This window comes from Macadamia integrifolia, chromosome 4 (assembly GCF_013358625.1).
Source record: "Macadamia integrifolia cultivar HAES 741 chromosome 4, SCU_Mint_v3, whole genome shotgun sequence".
NCBI lineage: Eukaryota > Viridiplantae > Streptophyta > Magnoliopsida > Proteales > Proteaceae > Macadamia > Macadamia integrifolia.
In genome coordinates this window covers 37,117,343-37,123,531 of record NC_056560.1, presented here as the reverse complement: position 1 = coordinate 37,123,531, position 6,189 = coordinate 37,117,343, and the positions used below count along the sequence as shown (strand labels likewise).

General features: G+C 37.4%; 1 protein-coding gene across 4 annotated transcripts in view; it reads right to left on the bottom strand.

Annotated features, from left to right (window-relative positions):
• Positions 1 to 6,189, bottom strand: part of LOC122077560 (probable protein phosphatase 2C 44) — a 59,611-nt gene that overhangs the window by 48,979 nt on the left and 4,443 nt on the right. The window lies entirely within an intron of this gene.

The following is a 6,189-nucleotide window of genomic DNA, read 5'->3' as shown; positions in this document are numbered from 1 at the left end:
CACAAGTAGGTTTCTCTACTTAGCCCGAGGGATGCATCATAATATGAGCTTCCCTACTTGACCAGAGAGTCACTCTTACAAGGGTTACTCTATTTAGCTTTAGGGAAAGGGAGACAATTAAAATAAAAGCAATAAATTGATGGTTCTATGGCTAGGAGGGGCAAAGCCAACACATACACTAGCCATGAACCTTGGGGGAAAGGGATAGCAATAATGTAAAGACTAAAATTAAAGTCCTAAATTAAGAAAGAAAGGGTAGTTAGAAGAGGGAATGAGAGGGGGGAGAGAAGATTACTGAAGGAGCCTACTTACTTGAATCAATGCTTGAACTTGAAAGCTTGGGTGATTTGAGATACTACCAGTACTAAAAACCAGATCTGGAATAAACCAAATCTAAAATTTCTAGTACTAGAGAAAACAAATCTTAAAAAAAATACACTAAACTTAGAAAAAAAAATCGTTCCACGGCTCGTGATCTTGTCACCCAGATCTAAGCCTAAAACTATAACTTTAAAAATTACAACTCAATTGCATAAATCATAAACATAAAAGGCTGAATAAGAATAAAAGAGTGTTTGCATTAATTGACATAAAAAACTATTACAAAAGTGATTAAAGCAAAAATAGAGAAGAACTAAAACTAAAGAGTGAGAGAGGGAGAGAGAGAAGAAAATTAAGCATAAACTAGAAAATAAACTAAGGGAAATAATAAAATATGAGGGGGGACGAAGGGGCTTTTATAGGGTTTTTTTCTTGCCTCCTTCCTTCTACAAGTCTTCTTTAAGAAAAGAAAAAAAATTAAATTAAATTAAATCTTGGTAAAAATCCTCATTCTCTGAGATATTGTGTGAGGAAAGAGAGAATCTGTTTCCATAATTAACAAACTTCTATTCTTTCCTTACAATATTCACCAATATCTTGCAATCTTGATTAAATCAGAAAGGAATCTCTGCATAGCATCTTCAAGATCTTGTGAGGTGGCAAGGAGAGCAAAATAATCTTCAGGATTTTGTAGGAGAGAGGATGTGGTACCAATGAGTGGGTCCCACCTTTGGACTGGTTCTTGATTCATTTTAAGCACTTTCTCTTGTAGACTTGAAAACTAAAAAAAAACAAAAAAAATAAAAGTAGTACTTTCCAAAGTGGGGCAAAATGTATACTTATATCCCTAAGATTTCACACATTATTGTGCTCATCAGTTGACTTCATCTTTTCTGGATCTAGGTGATGCAATCCCTGGATTGAAAACCCCATTTGGGATCGCTATGGGCCCACGCAAAGAAATATAGCCCAATTATAAGGAGGTAACGGCAATCTGGTAATTAACCAGAAACTGCAAGGGCCACTTTGTAAAATACATCATTTTCCTAACTAAATGGGGTCGGGTACATGGATCCATATAAAGCCAAAAAAGAGAAGTAAGAGTACAAGGAGAGGGACACAACTACACAAAAATCCCACCTAAATTGGGCCGGCTAGACGTTTCTTTCTTTTTACTTTATTTTTGTTTTACCCTCTCACGGATCAAAGTAACACCTAAGGAACATCCCACCTAAATGGGGTTCGCTACATGGATTTTTGCCCTCTAAACAGCTCTATTTGAGGTCATACTAGAGTTGAGACCTAGACTCTGCATTACTACTTCTCCTATGGTTATTTTAGGCCTGCCCCTAGCTCTTTTATCTCCTTCCATCTGAATCTGATCACTCCTCCTTACTGGGGCTGTACAATTCCTTTGTTTTTCTGCCTATGGTTTTTTTTTTTTTTTTTTTGGTCCAGCCTTTTTCAACCTCTTCTTCAGGTGTAGTATCTGAATACGAGACCAAGACCATCGTTGAACATGGTCATACCACCTTAAACGACTCGCTCGGAGCTTGTCCTGCATCGAGGCAACTCCTATATCAGCTCTGATCCAGTCATTCCTTACTCTATCTCTCCTAGTTTTGCCATACATCCATCTCAACATCCTCATCTCTGCTACACTCAGCTCATCTATGTTACGCTTCTTGACTGCTCAACTTGAAAAGTGATGATAAAATAAGGACAATGAGGATAAAGGAAGAAGGGAAGTGCAACTTGGTAAGACCAAGGGTTAAGGTGTTGTTTAAAATTACATCACCAAATTCTTCTACTTTCACACAAAACCTGAAACTAGTGGTGACGGGGAACCTTGAGAATGTCAAATCTCTCCCACTTACTCATGGATTGACTCTTTGGGGGAAGGTTGCTAACACTATAGTCTATTGTTTCCAACTAAAAAACACTCCTGAAATATAAGTTCTGCAGCTCAGGTCCAGCAATAGTAAGAGGAGTAGTTCTGAAATTTGTTTGCTTCTCACAAATGGGAAAAAGTCAGGTCATAAGATTCAAAGGGTTAAGTCGACCAGAGGAACCCAAATACCAGGTTGAAAGGAAGAGGGAAGAGAGAGATCGAAGACCAGTTGTGACTGGTCGTAGGTGTAGCTGGAGCAGAGCAGGATAACAGAAAAGATAAGAGGAAGAAAGGAGAAGAGAACAAAAGAGGGGAAGGAAAGAAGAAGGTTTATCTGAGAAGGAGGAAGAAGGAAATGATGGGAGAAAAAGAAGCACACAGCCAACAAGCTACTCAACCATGCAGGCAACACTAGAACTCCATATTTTTATTCTCTAATCTCCATCGTATTACAACCATAATGCAAAAGAAAAGAAATTACATCCACTAAGGAAACTAAACAACTAGATAAATTTTAAGCAAATCCCTACATAGCCAAGTCTATTTAAAACTCCCATATATATATATATATAAAATAAAGTAATTAAAAGCTACAAAATAACCCCAAACCAATGATGCACCAGACCATTTCCTTTGTCCACGATCTGCATCACTCGGTGCCTTGATATACAAGGCCACTGTTCACCTTGGGCACCACAGCCTGCCTTGTCACCTAGGCGAGGCCTTGACAATTGTGATATGCATATTTGTGTTTGGCATAGGTGTCTAACACTAAAACACTTGAGTATAGTTCAAGATGAGACAACTTGATGTAGTTCAAAGCATGAAGGAGGACCATCATGTCAAAAAAATAAATAAATATGGTCCATGAATTACTGTTCACGTGAACAGTAAGGAGATATTTTGGAGATATGGACAGCAAGAAGTAATGTAAGACTTCTAAACCTTGACAAGTAAGATCGATTGGGCGCTTCTAGTTTGTTTAGTTTCCCTTGTGTTGGTTTCCTTTTTTAGTTGGTTCTTCTTGTACAAGGAGGATCTCTTCTAGAGACCTTTTCCTATTAGTTCCCCTCTTTATTTCTTTCCTTTTTTATGCAACTTATCCTAGCACAAGAGATAGCTTCTTTTTTTCAGTTTGTTTTCATTTTTCTACGATAGCTTCTTTTTTTCAGTTTATTTTTATTTTTCTACTTTCTTGGGAGGTAAGTAATCCATGCCTATATATTGTAATAGAGTCCCACACGATGGAGTTTAAGAAAAAAGAAAGCATTGGCTTGGAAGCTGCGAGAGGCAGTGCTGGTGAGAGGCCATGGATGAGAGACCCGAGTCTCAGAGAGATTACCCTATCCCTTCTTCCCCAATCTTCTATCTTCTTTTCTATCGATTTTACTTTCTATTTTCCAGTAACCTGCAACTATTAATACCAGTGAAACATTCGAAGGTGTTCTGTTATGTTCTACTGTTGATTTATATCTTGTCATTAATGAAAATCATGATGGGATGATTCTACTATGAGATCTGTACCTAGTTATCTAGCTGGGTACTGATTTTACATTAGTTGGTATCAAAGCTGCTGCGGCAGCCATGAAGAAGTATGTTCACAATAGGAAGTTTGGTCCAAAAATGATCAAAACTCAAATAACTTTTTTTTTTTTTGGATGTAGATCAAAGCATGAAGAAGGAACCATTTATTAAAATATATATATATATATATATATTGTTCATGTGAAAAGTACCATGAGTTACTGTTAATGTGAACAGTAACAAAAGGAGATATTTTAGAGATATGGACAGTTGTTCAATCTTAAATAGCAAGCAATAATGAAAGAATTCTACGCCTTGGAAAGCAAGATCCATTGTGAGATTCTAGAGTGTTTAGTTTTCTTTTGTGTTAGTTTCCTATTTCAATTGATTCTTCTTGTACAAGGAAGATCTCTTCTAGGGACTTTTTTTCTTGTAGTTTCCCTTTGTACTTCTTTCCCTTTTTTTTATGTAACTTGTCCAACGACAAGAGATAGTTTATTTTATTTTTAGTTTGTTTCTATTTCTCTACTTTCGTTTTTTTCTTTTTTTCTTTTTTTTCTTTTTTTTTGGGGGGGGGGGTTTGGGAAGTAATTCTTGCTATATATTGCAATAGATTCCTAGAGAGTCCCAAACGATGGAGTTTAAGAAAATAGAAAGTATTGGCTTGGAAGTTGTGAGAGGCAATGCCTGTGAGAGACCCAAGTCATAGAGAGACTACACTATCCCCCTTCCCTATCCCTTCTTCCCCAATCTTATATCTTCTTCTCTATCGATTTTACTTTTATTGTCCTGTAAACCTGCAACTATTAATACAAGAGAAATATTTGAAGATGTTCTGTCATGTTCTACTGTTGATTTATATCTTGTGACCTATTGGAAACATGATGGGATGATCCTACTGTGAGATCGGTACCTAGTTGTCTAGTCGGGTACTGGTTTTACTTTCTTTGGTATCAAAGCCTACCATGGCAGTCATGAAGACATACGTGCACAATAGGAAGTTTGGTCCAAGAATGATCAAAACTCAAGGACGATTTTTTGCTAAGCTAGTTAGAATGGATGTAGTTCAAGCCTACAATTGCACTCTAAAACATACTTCGTGGGGGGCCAAGAATAGCTGTATTTCTTCCTTATTTGTTGGATATTTATTTCCCGAATTAAAGAGGAGATCGCAGATTCGCAGTTATTTAAGGAGATTTATTTCCCAGATTTCCGTGGGGCCCATACCAGCTGGATGAGATAAAGATTGAATATCAATTGAAGACTAATTTAGTAATATGCATCGACCAGATTTCTTTGAGAATATATTTCCAGAACATTAGCCATCTACAGCCTATCTAAGAGAAGATATTGTCCACCTTTTGGTGGGCCCCATGGCCATTGTATGGAGAAGCCTTTGGAGGGTTATGACAGCTTGCAATCATCCTCTAATTTAGGGAATTAGAGTTTCTTGAGTAGGGTTTATTAGCAGTCCAATAGTTTCTAATTTTTAGGTCTCTTTATTTGTAAGCTAATTAGTTGGGATTGGGTTTACTTTGTAACTGATTTTATTTAGGAAAGGGGTCTAGAATGTTGTAACTTATTAAATAATAATTGTATGTGGCTGGAAAGAATAGAAAGAGAGAATGAAAGAAAAGAAGATGAAGCTTTGGCTTGGAAGCTGCGAGTGGCAGTGGTGGTGAGAGGCCATGGGTGAGAGACCTGAGTCTGAAAGAGACTATCATATCCCTTCTTCCCCAATCTTCTATCTTCTTCTCTATCAACTTTACTTTCTATTGTCCCATAAAACTGCAACTATTAATACAAGAGAAACATCCGAAGGAGTTCTGTTATGTTCTACTGCTGGTTTATATCTTGTGATCTATTGAAATCATGATGGGATGATCCTACTATGAGATCGGTACCTAATTGTCTAGTTGGGTACTGGTTTTACATTACAACTCTAGGTCTCAGTTTCATAGCTGAAACAAGGCAGATTACACTACAGGACAAAAAATTGGATGGTCAGAATCAGCCCAAACCAGAATCGAGTTTCAGTCTAGTATAGGGGGAGGTTCAACCACAGTTTCAGCTAAAACTAATGGCTGAAAGTGTCTCAGGGAATTGGGGATCGCTTATGAAACAAATTGGAAAACTAGTATGAAACTTTGAGAACCTGTGGATCTGTGTACCTAAGATGATTGAGAATTTGAGGTTGTAGTTGCAGGCCTTGAATACGTTAAACAGCTAAAGAAGAAGAAGATAATCAAGGAAAAAGGACCGCTTGGGCTTCACGCCAGAGGATCAGTTGGATCAAACACCAACTCCATCGGCCTTGATAAAAAACACAAGACAACTCTTCATGGAGAAGACAATAGCAGCAGTCATTAATTTAATTATCAAAATCGTGAAGATTATGAGAGCCTCCAAGCTTGTTTTAATCGGTAATCGATTTCGGTGGGGGTGGGGGGGGG